The sequence below is a fragment of the Balaenoptera borealis genome (genome assembly GCF_965194805.1).
Source record: "Balaenoptera borealis genome assembly, chromosome: 1".
In the NCBI taxonomy this organism is placed as follows: Eukaryota; Metazoa; Chordata; class Mammalia; order Artiodactyla; family Balaenopteridae; genus Balaenoptera; species Balaenoptera borealis.
The window spans coordinates 170,417,715-170,436,037 of NC_138860.1; the positions used below are offsets into that span (position 1 = coordinate 170,417,715).

Sequence of the window (18,323 nt, forward strand, 5' to 3'; positions counted from 1 at the left end):
ACAGTGACGTTCCTTCTCTGTGCTGGGCTCAGTGCTATATCCAAGGGAGGCCGATGACCTCCAGCCTCGTGCCCCCAGCCTCTAAGAAAAGAGGCTAGAGAGAAAGCAGACTTGATGGGAGGTGATTACAGCAGACTAGAGCAGGTGTTCCATAGGGTCAGGGTCTGCTTCATTCAGACCATCACCAGGCCTGGTCCCGAGCAGGGGCTGGATAATTCTTTTTTTTTTTTTTTTTTTAAACGCATTGTTTACTTTTTTAAATTTATTTATTTATTTTATTTTTGGCTGTGTTGGGTCTTCGTCTCTGTGCGAGGGCTTTCTCTAGTTGTGGCAAGCGGGGGCCACTCTTCATCGCGGTGCGCGGGCCTCTCACTATCACGGCCTCTCTTGTTGCGGAGCACAGGCTCCAGATGCGCAGGCTCAGTAATTGTGGCTCACGGGCCTAGCTGCTCCGTGGCATGTGGGATCTTCCCAGACCAGGGCTCGAACCCGTGTGCCCTGCATTGGCAGGCAGACTCTCAACCACTGCGCCACCAGGGAAGCCCTGGATAATTCTTTACTGATATATTTTGCAGCTGATAAGAGCTATGAGAGGGTGCCCCAGATATTTGTTCCCAGATGTTTGTTTCCAGAGCACAGAGGGGCAATTGGCCATGTATTGGAGGGTCCAGATGGCTTCCCAGTGGAGGTGGTGTTCAAGCCGAGGCCTGGAGATTGAGTGACAATGAACGAGGGGGTTGGTGGGGGCTAGGGTGCTGCTCCAGGTACATGGGACAGAGGTGAGAGCTTCATCCCCTCTAGAACAGACAAGTGGTTCATAAAGGCAGTGTAGAAGGTGACACAACTTGCCTAGGTCCTGTGTCTCATAAAAGGTAGAGCCCAGATGACCCCTGGGAGTCAGACTCCAGAGTTGTTCTCAGGATAACTCCTCACTCTGCCATTTTGACACCATTACACACAGTTAGATCACAGTTATTAGAGTATATGTCATAACCCCCATTTTACAGATGAAAATGAAGAGCATTGGTTTCCTATTGCTGCTGTAACAAATTATCACAAATCTAGTGGTTTAAAACAGTACAGAGTTTTTCTCTTACAATTCTGGAAGATAGAAGTCCAGACTCAGTCTCACTGAGCTAAAGTCAAGCTGTCAGCAGGGCTGATTCTTTCTGGAGGCTCTAGGGGAGCATCCCTTTCCTTGCCTTTTCTGCTTCTAGAGGCTGCCCACATTCCTTGGCTCATTGACCTTTCCTTGATCTTCAAAGCAAGCATCGGGCTTCCCTGGTGGCGCAGTGGTTGAGAATCTGCCCGCTAATGCAGGGGACACGGGTTCGAGCCCTGGTCTGGGAAGATCCCATATGCCGCGGAGCAACTAGGCCCGTGAGCCACAACTGCTGAGCCTGCGCGTCTGGAGCCTGTGCTCCGCAACAAGAGAGGCCGCGATAGTGAGAGGCCCGCGCACCGCGATGAAGAGTGGCCCCCACTTGCCGCAACTAGAGAAAGCCCTCGCACAGAAACGAAGACCCAACACAGCCATAAAAAAAAAAAAAAAAAAAAAAAGAGTATATGCCAAAGCAAGCATCGTAGCCTCTTCAAAGCACTGACCTTGTCCTCTGCTTATATCATCAATGTCCTTCTCTACACCTGCTTACATCGTGTTCCCTTACTCTGACCTTCCTGCTTCCCTCTTACAAGGCCCATCGTGCTTACGCTGGATCCACTTGGATAATCCAAGATAATCTCCCCATCTCAAGATCCTTAACTTAATTATTCCTGCAAAGTCCCTTTTCCCATGTGAGGTAACATATTCACAGGTTCTGGAGATTAGGACAGGGACATCTTTGGGGGGCTGTCACTGAGTCTACCACACGAGGCTTAGACATGGTTGAGATGTGAGTCCCAAGATTTAGACCTATGATTAGTATACAGAGCACTCAGTGCTAACCATTGTACCGCAGTTCCTCCTTCCCCTTCTACAGGGAAGTCCCAAGCTGCCCAGTGAACCACAGCCCAATTTCAGACTCAAGAGGGTAGATCTGTGAATTGAGGTCTCACTGGGCAGTTGCCCTATGGGGCAGGTATGACAGATACCGCAACCACTGTTGTATTTGAAGCAAATGATCCCTGCAGAGCCAGGAAGTTTGTGGCTCAGAGAACTGGATGATCAGGTGATGAAGTCACTCTCTCTGTGCCGTCCCCCTGTAGGCCACCCCTCCTCCCTTTCCCTGCTCCACAGGGACCAACTAAGCAGCAGAAGCACCAAATAGATTTTCTGTGGATCTGGCCTCCATTGGGAGCAGCTTTAAGGATAGTGAAGGATGAGAAAAAAATTCCAGGACTTTCCTCGGCAGGGGCCCGAGGGGTTGATGCCCACGCTGCAGTTTACCAAGTGCTCACGTGTGCCTGTGTCTCCTTAGATTCTCAAAACCTCCCTGGGAAGTGGGTGAGATGGGGGTGTTGCTCTCCCCTGGAAGCTGTGGCTGTAGCATGCATACGCACCGTTCCCCAGGCATACCCCAGCATCTGCAGGAGTGGTTGAGAGTCTCCCGTGTACATGGCAGTGGGTGTTGTGGAATTGGTGAAGGAGGAAAGATTTGGGAGACAGGGGCATGGGCCCTGGGGAGACCTCTCTGAGTTGCCTCAGGAACATAGACCAAGGGGAGAGAGAGGAGGAGAGACATCCAACAGGTACCACATGGTAAGTGTAGTTCACCTGGCCAGGTGCCATAGACACGTGGCAGGGCCTGGGCCTCCTTATTCTCTGTGCACCTGGAGTGGCACAAGGCCTGGCACCAAGCAGGGGTCTGTAATGGCCAAGGAATGAATAGATGAATGGATAAATGAATGGATGAATGGATGGATGGATGGATGAGTGGATGGATGGAAGATGAATGAATGAATGAATGGATGAATGGATGGGTGAATGGATGGATGGATGAATGAATAAGGAGAGTAAGAAAGGGAGTGCAATATGGTGGTTAGGAGAGCCAGGCCTAGAGGGCCTCTGGAACCAGGCCTGGGTTTAAATCTTGGCTCTGTCAGTTGTTAGCTATGATCTTGACCCAGTCTTATCCTCTGAGCTGCAGTTTCCTCATCTGTAAAATGGGAATGATAATAAAATCATCTATCTCATAGGGCTATTGCAAGAATCCCAGGAGCCAATGGGTGAAGGCACTTAGATCCAGGCCCGACCCATCATGAGCTCTCAGTAAATCCTAGTTATTATTAGGACAAGGACGGTTTCTAGATTCCTGGAGTGCTTAAATATAGCAATTGATAAATTGCAGCAGAAAGGATGTCCCTGCTGGTGTCTGGCTTAAAGTCTTCATGCTGCAGCTTGATCCTCACGCCTCTCACTCGCCAGCCACGCTTCTCATCTCAGACCTTCCAGGAGGGCAGATTCAGAACTGATGGCACGCGCAGCCCAGATCACACTGAGAGGCCCAATCAGTCAGTGCATCTGCAGCCCTGAAGTGACTCCCGCCTCAAATCAATGATGTTTACAAAGTTGGGAGGGAGGATTGTGATTTCTTTTTCCTTCGTTCATCTCCATTCTGGAATAAGCAACCATCTCTCTTGCAAGCAAATACCTGCTTCTCAGGCCCTGGGAGGCTGGTGGGACCTGTCTGGGTGGGTCCTGATGTCTTGTTTCAGTTCCGCACCTGGACTGAGCCCTGGGTGAGGTGCTTCACACCTGGGACTTCACCCCTCCCCCAGCAGCCCTGTGAAGTACAGTTTCAGGAGGGTTGAGTTACTTACCCAACAATGCAGAGCCATGAAGTGACAGAGCCTCGATTGGAGCCTGGGACTCTGATTGCACCCAGCAGGTAACACCTGTTGAGTTCTGTTACTGCTCTAAATGCCCGTATTCAGTATGGCGAATGGTCATCTCCATTTACAGATGACGAAACTGAAGCTCAGAGTGGTAAAGTAACTGACCCCCAGTCACCCAGAGGTAAATGGATTTGCTGGCATTCAAAGTCAGGAAGTCTGTTTTCCAAACCCCCCACTCTAAATGCCTAAGCTTCCGCTGCCTGGCAAGTCCGTGCTCTGCGTGCTTCTACACGCCACTCCGTGTTGTCCATCCCACCCATTTCCATCTGATGCTAGAACTGCCTCTCAGGAGCCTGTGCCTGACCCCGTCCCTACCTGGAGTTCACTGCCCTCGGGTACTGCTTTCCTTCCATAGGCTTGTCACTCAGCGCAGCTCAGTGACTCACTGAGGTCATCCAGCTTAGAAAATTCCAGAGCAGAACTTGAACCCAGGTCTATCTGGCTCTAAAGCAGATTGATCCTCTTCTTCCTGAGCTACGGTGTCCCTCAAAACAATCAGGAAATCTGCCAAAGGCAGAGAGGTTAGGTGAGTTGCTGGAGAGGGGGAAGACAAGTGCCACAGGCCACTGTGAGCCTAAGAACTGGGGAGGGTTTGAGAAGGGGCCACATCCTGATGGGTGGATGGGATCCAGGAGGCCAGAGGGAAGGGAGGGCCCGCAGGTACCCAGGCAGAGGTGAGAAGGTGAGATGGAGGAACCATGGAAAAACAGCACAGCCAGGTAGGTGAGGGGGAAGAGGAGAGCAGACAGGAGGAGGAGCTGACCAGAGAAGGATGGACCCAGACGCATGGGGACTTCGGCATTAGGCTGACCTTGGGCTTGAAGCTCAGCTCCACTTCTCACGGATGCTGCATTTGCTTAACTTCTCTGGGCTGCAGTCTCCTGTCTGTGGAGTGATAATCACACCTCCTCAGGTTGTTATAAACCACTATTATGAAATTTCTTATACCTTTTATACATATTTTTATGCTTTTACTATAAATAATATATAGTGTTATTCAGTGTTTTGATATGATATCATATTGTAAGCATAATTTTACATCTATCTTAACCCCAAATTAATTGTTAAAGGTATATCCATAATAAATGAATGAATGAATGGGATAATTACAGAACAAGCCCTATGGTGGGAAAGCTTTCTCCAAGGATGGTGAACACCCCAATCACTGGAGAGGGGTTCAAGCACAGGCCAGGTCATCTTCTCATGGCTCCTCCATCCTCTGGGGTCTTCTCACCTTTGCCTGGGTACCTGTTGGTCCCTCCCTCTCTTTGGCCTCTTGCAGTCTGTCCACCCTTCAGATGTGACATTTCTTGAAACCCTCTCCTGTTCTCAGGCTCACAGATGCTGGTGGGGAAGGGGATACTTCACAAAGGGTAACTAAGAATAACGATAACAATGCAGCCAAGCAATTATGCTACAAGTTAAGGATGGACATACAACCACGACACCCTGACTACTCCCCCACACTCTGCCAAAAATTAATCTTGCCTTTAAAGAGCTCCATTTCCCCAGAGGATGAGCCACCATATTAGAGAAGGCCCTTCCCCGCAAAGATAGAACAAGCAGACCAATAAAACTCCCCTGGTTTTGGCATTGCTTTGGAAATTGATGAGCTATGACTGCAAATCCAGCCTCTGTTGGCAGCTGCCTAATTTTAGCTGGATCTTTGCAGGCTTCTCACTGGGCTCGTCCGCCCCCGCGACTGGCAGAACAGTTCCCAGAGCATCATTGATCTTTTGACTAAAGTGTCCTAATGAAATACAAATCTGTTTTCACTTAAAAAGCCATCTGTCATGGCAGCACAGAAGAAATGCTACCAGGAGAACAATAACCATAATTTCATTTTAAGACTCAACCTTCCTCCTCCTTTTCCTGCCAGAAAAAAATCAATATCTTTTACTGTTTCATTTTGTCGCAGAGCAATAGGGGGAAAGCCATCAATAGGGTGTTAAAGATATTTTCAATTATATGTAAACTCCCTGTTTTAAGGGCCCTTGGCCTCTTGGAATGAGTTAGCACCTATTTGCATGAGGGAGTTAGCCAAAACTTATTCTGTGTTTCTGTCCTGGGGCACTCTGCCTGGGTAAGTGGCTAAGGGGGTGACAGGTGTGCAGGATTCCCAGAGGGCCTGGGGTCCCAGAATATGCAAGCACCAGCCCTACAGAGCATCAGACATTCCTGGGTGGAATGGGCAGAACAGGCAAAACTGATCATTGTCTTGCAGCCCAGAGCCCAGGTGGTGGGAATTTCCAGGAAAGGGAGGAGGGAAGGTCTGCTGCTTGCAGGGGGAGAGTGGGCAGCACATGTTTTCCTGGCAGGACCGGGTCATCAAGCCTGACCCTCTGAGTGTCCAGTCACCTCATCCTTTTAAGTGAAACTTTGAGAGACAAGGAGGAAAAACTGACTTGTCCCAATGTCAGCCAGCAAGTTGAGAGCAGAAAGAGGAAAGCAGACATTCCCTCTAGTTAGCTCCTTAGGGAGAGATGGCACTTTAGGCATTGAATATTGGGGATATATATTATATGTCTTTCCAGCCTGCGTTTTACATGCCCCAAAGTCTGGACTTATGTTGGAAGATACTTTAGGTATATTTAAAAAAATCAATTTTATTGAGATGATGTAGATGTAATAAAACTCAGCAATTTTAACTATACGGTTTGATGAGTTTTGACATATGTATATAGTTTTTTAACTATCTCCACAATCACAGTGTTCACATTTCCATTAACCCCCAAATTCCTTCCTGTCCTTTTGCAGTCAATCCCTTCCAATAACCCATAGCCTTTGTCAACTAATCTGCTCTGTCACTATGGTTTTTTCTTTTCTAAAATGTCATGAGAGTGAAATTGTACAGTATTTAGTCTTTTGTGTCTTTTTAAAATTCGGCACAATGACATTAAGATTCATCTATAACGTTTATCAGTTGTTTATATCTTTTTTTTGGAGCAGTAGTCCATTGTATGGATATTCCACATTTTGTTTATCTATTCATGAGCTGATGAACTTTTTTTCCCAGTTTTTGGCTAGTATGAATAAAGGGACTATAAACATTCTCACACAAGTCTTTGTGTAGATGTTTGTATTCTTTTCTCTTGGTAAATTAGTGTAATGAGTCAATCATACAGTAGGTGCATATTTAACTTTTAAAAAATCGTCAAACTAACTTCTAAAGTTATAGTATTTTGCATTCCCATCAGCAATGTATGAGAATTTCAGAGGTTCAACATTCTTGTCAACAATTAGTATTGTCAGGCTTCTTAACTTTAGCCATTTTATTGGGTGTATTGTGCTACCTCATTGTGGTTTTAAGTTGCATTTCCCTAATAACAATGATGTTGATTACCTTTTTCAAATGCTTGTATGCCATTATATATTTTCTTTGGTGAATTATCTATTCAAATCTTCTACCTATTTTATTGTTGACTTGTTAGTGCTCTTTATATATTCTTGATGCATATGAATTTTACAGTCAGATTGTCCATTTCAACAAAGTGTCAGTTGAGATTTTTATTGGGATCACATTGTATCTGTATGTCAGTTTTGGGATAATTTACATCTTCATAATATTGCTTTCAGTTCCATGAACATGGGATATTCTTCATTTATTTGGGCTTCCTTTAATTTCTGTCAGCAATATATTTTTTTAAATTTCACATATTTTGCTAGATTTATCTCTTCATGTTACATTCTATAATGGTATATGTTATATAGTATGTTTTAAATGCATTTATAAATGGTATCTTGACAATCTTAGCCTTTGAATTAGAATTTTTAGATCATTCCATTTAAGGTAATAATAGATATGGTTGGATTTAAATCCACCATATTACTATTTGTTTCCGTTTGTTCCATCTGTCCATTTTACCCTTATTCTACTTATACTGCCTTCTATTGAATTAATTAAATTTTAATAAATTCATTTTAATCTCTATTATTGGTTTATTAGCTATATTACTTATATTTATTTACATTTTTACTGGTTGCTCAAGCATTTATAATGTACAACTTTAATTTATCAGTCTATCTGTAAATAATACTATACTAGTATAAGAACTTTATAACAGTAAACTTACATTTCCCCCCTCATGCTTTGTGCTATTGCTTTCTTACCTTTTACTTCTACATATATTACAAAGCCCACAATACTCTGTTATTGTTTGTACTTTAAATGATCATCCTAAAGAGTAAAATATGAGAAAAAATCATGTTTACCGTTCCAGCTCTTGTCCTTCAGTTGTGTAGATCCTAATTACTATGTGTTATCATTTTCCTGTACCCCTAGGACTTTCTTCAACATTCTTTGAAGGGCAGGTCTGCAAGTGTTGAATTCTCTCATCTACTCTGAAACAGTCTTCATTGCTTCCATTTTCAAATATTTCCACTGGGTATACAATTCTATGTTCATATTTTAACATTTAATCTTTCTTTCCATTCTGGGAGATTTTTGATTGCTGATTCAATCTTCTTCCTAGTTTTGGATCTATTCAGATTTTCCATTTTCTCATATTTTTTAAGATGCCAAAGCAATCTATAGATTCAATGAAATCCTTAAAAACCCCAATCCCATTTTTTTGCAGAAATAGAAAAATCTATCCTAAAGTTCATATGGAATCTCAAGGAAACCTGAATAGCCAAAACAATTTTGAAAAAGAAGAACAAAACTGGAGGACTCCCACTTCCTGATTTCAAAACTTACTACAAAGTTACAGTAATTAAAACAGATTGGTACTGGCATAAAGACAGACATGTGAATCAAAATAACAGAATAAAGAGCCCAGAAATAAATCTTTGCATATATGGTCAAATAATTTTTGACAAGGGTGCCAAGATCATTCAATGGAGAAAGGAGAGTCTTTTCAAAAAATGATGCTGGAGAAACTGAACATCCACACACAAAAGAAAGAAGTTGGACCTAATGCCATATACAAAAATTAACCCCAAATGGATCAAAACCTAAATGTAATACCTAAAATTATATAACTCTTAGAAGAAAACATGGGGCAAAAGTGTCATGACATTGGATTTGGCAGTAATTTCTTGGATATGACATCAAAGGCACAAGCAACAAAAGAAAAAAATAGACAAGTTGGACTTCATGAAAATTTTAAAATTTGTGCACCAAAAGACAATGTCAACAGAGTAAAAAGGCAACCCACAAAATGGAAGAAAATTATTTGCAAATTATATATCAGCTGTATTGAAATTTTAATTAAGGTATAATGTCCTTCTTTGTTTCTCATGACTCTTAAAATTTAAAATCCATTTTGTCTGATATTAATACAGCCACTCCTACTCTCTTTTAGTTATCATTCCCTCACTTTCAACTTTTTTGTGTCTTTTGGTCTAAACTGAATCTCTTGTAAATAGTTGGTTTATGTATTTTTATCCATTCTGCTGATGTCTGTCTTTTGATTGGAGAGTTTAACTCATTTAAATTACTTCTGTAATTTTGCTATTTGTTTTCTATATGTCTTACAGCTTTTTTTGTTCCTCATTTCCTATATTACTGTTCTCTTTTGTGTTTAGTTTATTTTCTGGTAATGAAATGTTTAAATTCTTTTCCATTTTCTTTGTGTATATTCTATAGATATTTTCTTTATGGTTACAATGGGGTTACAGTTAACATCCTAAAATTATAACACTCTAATTTGAATTTTTTAAAATAAATTTATTTATTTATTTTTGGCTGCATTGGGTCTTTGTTGCCACATGAGGGCTTTCTGTAGTTGTGGAGAGCGGGGCTACTCTTTGTTGCAGTGGGCGTGCTTCTCATTGCGGTGGCTTCTCTTGTTGCAGAGCATGGGCTCTAGGCGTGTGGGCTTCAGTAGTTGTGGCATGAGGGCTCAGTTGTTGTGGCTCGCAGGCTCTAGAGCACAGGCTCAGCAGTTGTGGCGCATGGGCTTAGTTGCTCTGCATCATGTGGGATCCTATGGACCAGGGATCGAACCCATGTCCCCTGCATTGGCAGGTGGGTTCCTGACCACTGCACCATCAGGGAAATCCTCTAATTTGAATTTATATCAGTTTAACTTCAATAACTTACAAAACTCTGCTCCTTTATAGCTCTGTTCCCACCTGTTTTGATTCCGAAGTCAAAGATTACTTTTTTATACATTGTGTGTCTCAAAACATAAATTCATAATTCTTTTAAATACATTAGAGGCTTTAATTATGTAGAAAACAGAATGTGGAGTTACAATAATACAAACTTTTAGCTTAATAATTTTTAAAATGTGTTATTTCCTTAAATCATGTGGAAAACAAAAGGTGGAGTTGCAAACCATTGTTACAACATTATTAACTGTTTTTTGTTTCTTGTTTTTTTTTTTTTTTTTGCAGGGACAGTTTCTGCTTATTTTTTTCCTTTGAATAGAGCATACTTTCCTGTTTCTTTGTATGCCTCATAATTTTTGTTGAAAACTGGACATTTAAATCTAACGATGTGATAACTCTGAAATTAGATTCTCCCACTCCCCCAGGAATTATGTTTTTGTTAGTTTTGTTTTGTTTGTCTGTTCATTGTTTTAGTGATTAATTGCTGTAAGCTGTCTCTGTGCTAAGGATCAGCCTGAGGTATAAACTTAAGGTCTTCTCAGGTCTTTTTTGAATCTCTCCCTGGGCATACATGGTCACTTTCTAATTTTCCCCATATATGTAATTGTTTTTGAATGTTCTAGTCTTTAATGTCTGGCTCCCAAAAGGGGAAAATGAGAATAATGAAAATGGGAGGAAAAAATTGCCAGCCCTTTAGGTCCCCTGGCAATCACTTCAGCTGGAGGAGGAGGGGCCTGCAACAATCAGTGGAGGTTCCACAAGAATGACTGCCCACCTCTTTGCACCTCTGTGATCAGAAGCATCAATCAGTGATCAGAGCACTGATCTCTGACATTTAGAGGACAGGGTCCTTTTTGCCTACCTTGGCTCCTACAAGTTGTGTTCAAATTGTTTGAAGAACATGTGCATAACTTCCTCCCACCTGGTTGGGAATGGGGGATGGGTGCTGCCACTGTGCTAAGAGCTTAATTCAACCAAAATTTACTATCCAAGGCTTCCCCTGGAAATTGAAAACCTTAAACAGACCCCAGAATTCTAAAAGAGCTACCAGACAGATTCTGCCAGTGCAATTGCTGTCTAGGTGGGGAGACAGATTCCTGGTGCTTCTTTCTCTGCCATTTTCCTGTGATTCATTGACCATGGTTTCTCAAAATATTTTTTCCTGTCCCCATCCTTGCCCCATATCCTCTTCTTCTGGAACTTCAGTTATAGGTATGTTGGGCCATTTGATGTTGTTCCATAGGTTACTGATATTTTATTCATTCTTTCATTCTTCAGGTTTTTTTCTCTCTGACTTATTTTGGATAATTTCCTTTGTTATGTCTTCAGTTTTGCTGATCTTTTCTGTTTCAGGATCTAATATGCTGTTTATCCCATCACTTGTAAAAAAAAAATTTTTTTTCATTTCAGAAATTATTGGTTTTCAGTTATAGATGTTTTATTTGGGTTTTTTAAACAGCCTGATTTTATTATCTTTTGCTTTCTTAAACATAGAGAGTATATTTACAGTAGCTGTTTTAACATCCTTATTTACTATTTCCAATATATCTGTCATTTTAGGATTCCTTTCTATTTTTGTTTGCTTGTTTGTTTGTTTGTCTGTTTTTGGTGGTTATAAGTCGTATTTCCCTGCTTCTTTGAATGTCTTGTAATTTTTTGTTAGATGCTGGACATTGTGATTATATGTTTTTGTCTGCTAGATTTTTTCATATTTCTATCAATAGTACTGAATTTTCTTCAGGGAAACAGTTAAATTATTTTAAATCAGTTGGATACATTTGAGACTTGTTTTTAAGTTTGTTACAGCAGATAGAGAACAGAGTTTATTTTAGGGCTAATTAACACCACTTCTAATCCAATAGCCTTCTGAGGCTTCTACATCATGTTTTATTTATATTGAGGTCTTTCCACTCTAGCAGGCAAGAACAAAAGTGCTCCCCAGCCCTGTGGAATCTTCAAGAATTTCTCTGTATTCCCTATGCTGCTGGTTCTTTCCCTGGCTCTGGGCACTTTCCTGTCACGCATACACAGATCATTACTCACACAAATTCTTGAGGGGGTCCTTCTGTATGTCTTTGGAGGTCCCTCTCTGTGCAGCTCCCTCTTCTCCAGTGGTCTGTTTTCCCAGTTTTAGCCACATTGACCTTCTCAAAACTCTGGTATCTTTCTCCTCAAATCATCAAAACCGCCAGGTTCTGTTGGAGTTCTCATTTCATTCTTTGCAGCCTGGAAGCCACCTCCAGGGAGTAAGCCAGGACAGTCATAAGGCTCAATTAACTTGTTTCCCTTCTCCCTGTGATCACACTCTTGTGCAGCCATTTATCTAATGTCTATTGTTTGACATGTTTTGTTCACTTCTTAGTTGCTTAACATGGGAGGATAAGTTCCATTCCTGTTAGTTCATCATGGCCAGAAGCAAAAATCTCACATAATTTCCCTGTGGTTTTTATGTATATTTTTATGTCATTATCACTGAGTCAATTTTTTTCAAAATTGGATCTGACATAGAACCCCCAAATCTACAACTGATGGCCATAGAGCTTCTCAGACTGAGTGAAAAGGGGGTCTGAGGCTGCCTACATCTGCTCTCCCTTCACCCCTACTCTGAGCCCCCAAGGTACCTCAAGGGAGGCATGCCAGCGAACACATTTGACTTACGAGATAAACTTTATCCCCTTTAGCCTGGTATTCAAGGGCCTTTGCTGCATGTCCCCTCTGACCCCCCTCACCTCACCTCCTGGCCCTCCGCTTTACTCTGCTCACCCCCATGAGGTTGCTCCCTACTTGATACGCCAGCTCCATGGAGCTTTTTACCATCCCCTTATGCACCTCTGTGCCTTTGCTTATGCTGTTCCTTCTATTCTAGACTGCCTCCACACACCCTGGCCACACCCTCAGCCTTCCCACCTGGCCAGTAGACAGCATTACATCTCACATGGGACCAGGCAGTGAAGTTAGCACATACCATTGAGATGCAGAGTGCTGGGCAAAACTGCCTTCATTCTTTAAGTCACTATCTATTTCCTTTTTAAAAATCTTATTGAACACGTATAGCTGAAGTCATAGAAGTGTCCTTTGTCTACACTGATTGCTAAGCTCTTCAGCATCTTATTCAATTTTTAAACTATAAAACTATTCTCAGCTTTCACACAAGCCTGACACATAGTAGTTTGTCAATAAATATCTGTAGAATAAATGAGGGAAGAGGCACAGGATTTCAGGAGGGAGGAATCACCTGAGCAGAGGAAGCAGGCCAGAATAAGCATGGCTCAACTGGGGAACAGGGCAAAGAACAGAGCAGATTTAAGACGGGAGGAGAGATGATAGGCACAGGAGAAAGGGCCTCGATTAATCTCTGCATTCAAATTCTGACTACTCTTTTCTGTGTGACTTTGGGTAAATTACTTAGCTTCTTCGGGCCTCTGTTTTCTGTAAAATAGGGATCAAAATGTCTACCTCACAGTGTTCTTGTGGAGTTGAAACAAAGTATGCATTAGGTCCTACAATATGAAATGATTGATATTTGACTATTTTTGACCTATAAATGCTACAGAAGCCTAAGCCCAGGTGACGAAAATCCCAGGAGGCCCTGTCCCTCCTCAGCCCTGACTGCCCCCTCCAGGGCTGAGGTCCACATTTGAATGTGTAAGGGTTGTGGCTCTTTTGCATCAGAAGCTAACATGTCTGCTGTCCCTGCTTTAACTGTGCCCTGCTGGCCTGTTCAGAGCTTGGCGTCCTCTCAGGTGGCACCAAAAAGCCTGCAACCTGGGAAGCACAGAGGATTTCTCAGATGTTGCCACAAGGCAGCTGCAGCTAGCATTGCAGATCAAGGCTTCAGGGCTCTCATTTTCTTTATTTTTCCAGACAATTGAAGCCTTTTAACTGACAATTTGCCTCATACCAGATGAATGTGGGAACTGGATTTCTGGAAGGCAGGTCTTGGCAAGGTCCCCAATGGATGTGTGAACCTTTCCCATGTCCAGAGCTCCCAGGACGCCTTTGAGGAGGTGGGGATGGGGAGCAGGAGGGCAGGAGCCTGGAGGGAGAAGGCGGATGAAGTGGAGCTGTCAAGTAGTCTGTTTACTCCCATTCGCTGCAGGTTACCTTTAAATGGGATAAAATCATCCTCTAATCCCCTTTATCTCTGTTCAGCACTTCTAGAAAAGAACTACTTGACATTTTAGGTGAATGTAAATATGTAAGAATGAAAGGCGCATGATACTCAGTGGCAACTGTAGGACGGAGAAATCTGAGAGCATGCACAGTATGTGCCTCCTTCATGGCTTGAAAATGGAACCAGGTGAGGTGAAGGGGGAGCTGATGCCTTGACTTTTACTACGTGAAAGTAGTATCAGCTACTTTTACGTACAGCTGTATAAGTTCAAAAAAGCTATCCTATATGTATGTACAAAAGCTGTTTATACACAGGTCTGTACATAAGGGTCTATACATTTATTTCCTCGGAACTCTTAAGGTGCCACCTCTTGGTGAAGACATCAACACTTCATTCACATATCTTACAAAAAAAAGACTGTTTCCGGGACTGACAACACTGCATCTTGTATTCAGACCATGTAGGCTCCACTCGATCGGTTAAGTTCCTTCCATCATAATGCAGACCACACCAGGTGCCTGGGTGCCCTTAAACAGCTTCGCACAGAGTGCTACAAAGTAAAAGCCCATAAACCAACATGAGATGAGGAAGCAGAGTCCTGACCAGGGTTCCACGAGAAGCTGCTTAGGCAAGCCTGCTGCCCTGCTCGCTGTCGGTACTCCAATTCATCTACACTGACGACTTTGGGGGGCATGGAGGGCAGGGGCTGCTGTAGCACATCTGAGCCACACCGTTTGGCAAGGCCCACGGCGGGGCTGCTCCTCTGGCTGGGGCGGTGCTCTAGCTGGCAGTGCACGTGGGGCAGGCCTAACCAGCTGGGCACATTCTGAGGAGTCGTCTGAACGCTGACAACAGCTGCCTGGGAACCAGATCCTAGAGGATGAAGAACTGAGCGCTGTACCCGCTGTTGCATCATCGCCAGATGCAGAGGTGTCCCGGGACGAGGGTTTAGGAGAGGGTGACTAGTGGCAGGTAAAGGGTAAAAGGGTTGACCCAGGATTGGGCCAGCTATTCCCTGTAAATGGTTCAGGTCCATCCCAGGAGGAAGCACACCAGCTTGGAGCAAACTTGCAAGATGCTGTGGATGTACTCCCTGGGCCAGCATCCTTTGGACCAACCCTGGGTGAAGCTGGAGAGCAGGCTGAACAATGGGGATGTGGGGGACAAGGGGGACTTGGTGGGCAGGGTGGAGAAAAGGTGTTCCTGGAACTGGGGATGCCAAGGTGGGTGTTTTTCTCCCAGTTGCTTTAGGTCGATAATTCTGTTCTTTGGTGTAACGATGGGTCTGGGATAGTGGGGTGGAAGATGTAAACCACTGTAGGGTTGACAGTTTGGGGTTTGTGGTGGGAGAAGAGTCTCGATCAGCGGTGGGCACAGACCTGGATGACAGGAGGTTCTCTTCACTGGGCTTCTGAGTGTCCTCTTCACTGTCACCAAGAGCTGATTTCCAGATGCTGGCTCCTCCTTGCTTTTCTCTTTGCTCTCGTGTATCTTATGAATCACTGAGGTAGGAGTGAGGGAAGGAGAAAGCATGCTTGTGATGGAGGCGGCTGGGGCAGGGGAAGAGGAATCCCCTCGGTGCACAGGTGCTGGTGACTTGGTCACTCATGGTTGCCTGTTTCTGAATCCATCTCTGGTTCTGTCCACCTGTGGTTTACCAAAACCAGGCTGGTAGAAGTTTGTTGCCTGCACCTCAAGGTCATGTGGCAGGCCAGCCCCTCCAAAGCTGCCTGTTGCAATTCTAGCTGGCTCATCTGCGCTGTGACAGGGCTCATGGGCTTGCACATGCCTTGGAATGGATCTCCGAGAAGCTGCTGTGGTCCTGGTGTGAAACAAATTGGTGATGGTATTCTGGGACCAAGGTAGTCTGCTGAGTCTGCTCTTGTCTGAAACACCTGTGACGAGGGAAGAGAGGGTACTCTTTGGCCCAGCAAAGATGTCTTAGGCTCCAAGCTCCCCCATAAGGCCACTCAGAAGATTGGAAGAAGCAGGTCTCTGAACAGGTGGACCCAAAAGTTCCTGCAGGATGTTCTCAGGGACAGCCTGGCCTGGAATGTCAGCAGGGGACATCAGATGGCTTTCAAGTGTTTGGCTGACTTTGGGCTGAGAAGGCAAAGTCCCACTTGCCTTCATGGTGCTCACTAGCTTTTTTTTTTTTTCCCAAGAATCCCTGTTTTTTTAAAATTTATTTATTTATTTATTTTTGGCTGTGTTGGGTCTTCGTTTCTATGTGAGGGCTTTCTCTAGTTGCGGCAAGCGGGGGCCACTCTTCATCGCGGTGCGCGGGCCTCTCACTATCGCGGCCTCTCTTGTTGCGGAGCACAGGCTCCAGACGCGCAGGCTCAGTAGTTGTGGCACACAGGCTTAGTTGCTCCGTGGCATATGGGATCTTCCCAGACCAGGGCTTGAACCCGTGTCCCCTGCATTGGCAGGCAGACTCTCAACCACTGCGCCACCAGGGAAGCCCCCTCACTAGCTTTTTGAACACAGTCATATCTCCATCTTCTCTGAGCTGTGGATTGCTGCTCACAGTACCCAGGGTCTCCTCTAAATGCTCCGCTATAAAGGGAATCGAATTCTACACCTGCTGGTCCACCGTCAAGCCCTTGAGCCCTACTTCTACCTCTTCCACTGAAAGCACAATCCCTGAATGTGAACTCTCTATAAGCTTTTCTTTATTTGCAGAAAGGCTGGAAAGGAGGGGTTTTACATCCACTTTGGCTTTCTGTAGCATTTCTAGAATATCCACTTTGTTTTCAGCATGGTCTTCTAATGGTATAGGAGCAAAATAATTCTCCGTGTTCTGTCCGGGAGAGAGGATGGCTTGTTCCAGACCTGCAAATCTCTCCAGCTCTCCATGCATTGTTGATCCAAGACTGCTGGATTGGCTTCCTGATCGGCTCGGGTTAGGGAACCACCTACTGAACCAACTGGCAGAGACGGACCCTTCTCCCAAAACATCTTTTATCATTGAAGCCAAGCATGGAACCTTATCAAGGTTAAAGGACTCATTAAAGTCGGATTCTCCTGGGGACTGCTCGGGCAAGACGACATCCCTTGGCGCTTCCTGGTCAGCAGCTGGCTCCTGTTAGGGGAGGACCTCCACCTCATCCTCTTCGGCCACTCCTCCACGGCACTCGACCATGCCGTCCTTCACAGAGGCTGTCCGTCGCCTCGTTCTTTTTCTCCCCTTATGATCTTCTTCCAGTATCTTATCATCAAAGCCAGTCAGCTCAGTGGTTTCAGACTGACTTGTGGGTCCAGCTGAGAACCATTCCGGTTCTTCTTCTGTGTAGGAATCATTTCTTCTTCGCTCAAAGACAGGCTTACTATTCACAAACTCCCTCCTGAAAAGCTTGTCCTTGTGGTCCCTCTCTCGGTCTCTGTGTCTCAAGTCTTGCAGGTCCTTATGGCTAAGACGGTGATCCTTCTCAAAGGTCGGAGGAGAGATTACCTTCCCACTGCCAATCCTTCGTCCGCCAAGCAGGCGGAGCACGTCACTGTCTTTATCCAATGGGCTTCCTGAGTGCCGGGAGCGAACAACAGCTGTCACGTGGCAGCGCCCTCTAAAGCTTCGTCTCTGTGGGCTGAGAACAACATCTAAGTCATTTTCTTTCACATGCTCTCGAGGATCTACTATCCTGCACACCAGGGAAGGCCGATCTGTATCCAACTCTTTCTTCAGACTTTCCACTGGCGAGCCCCGCCCTGAAGCTGGGTAGAGGGAGGCATGCCACTTCACAGGGTCATAGACACCATCACTGTCGTATTTCTCAGAGAGGCACGAAGGCCTCTGTTTGGAATGAGGGAGTTCTTTAATACCCAAGAGCTCCTCCCTAGGCAAGCGCACTAAAGCGTATTCCTGTGGGGAGTTCGCCTCTCAAGGAAACATCAGTACAGAGGACACTGATGTCTGTGACGCATCCCAGAGCTGAAATCCTTATTTTTTGTATAGTGATGGGGGGATTTGGAGGCCGGTTGCTTCTTCAGGTCAAGGAAAGTATCTCCATTTTCTGTTTCACCCACACTTCTGTCCATGGCTCCTTGGTCTACAGTTTCCAGTGTCTCGGCCGCCGTTCCTCTCTCTGTCCCTCGTGCCGGTCTGAGGGCTGCTTTACGTGGCCTTCACTCTCGCCCCCTAACCCCCAAAACCCAGTTTTCTCCTCTGAGAAATAGAGATGGCCATAGCACTCAGCTCCTAGGGTGGCTGTGTCCACACACACACACATCTCCATCATTTATCATCACCTTCTTATTGTTATTACTATGTCCACCTGCAGTGTGAGAGCACCTCCTGAGCGGCAGAGCCAAGAGGCCCACT

The 18,323-nt window shown here is 44.6% G+C and overlaps 1 pseudogene across 1 annotated transcript; it reads right to left on the bottom strand.

Annotated features, from left to right (window-relative positions):
* Positions 1-261: 261 nt before the first annotated feature.
* Positions 262-18,110, bottom strand: LOC309606663 (eukaryotic translation initiation factor 4E transporter-like; annotated as a pseudogene). Its single transcript has 3 exons — positions 17,910-18,110; positions 16,479-17,838; positions 262-16,147 (listed from the first exon to the last, which is right to left on the bottom strand). The product of its transcript is annotated as a eukaryotic translation initiation factor 4E transporter-like (transcript).
* Between the last annotated feature and the right edge of the window lie 213 nt (positions 18,111-18,323).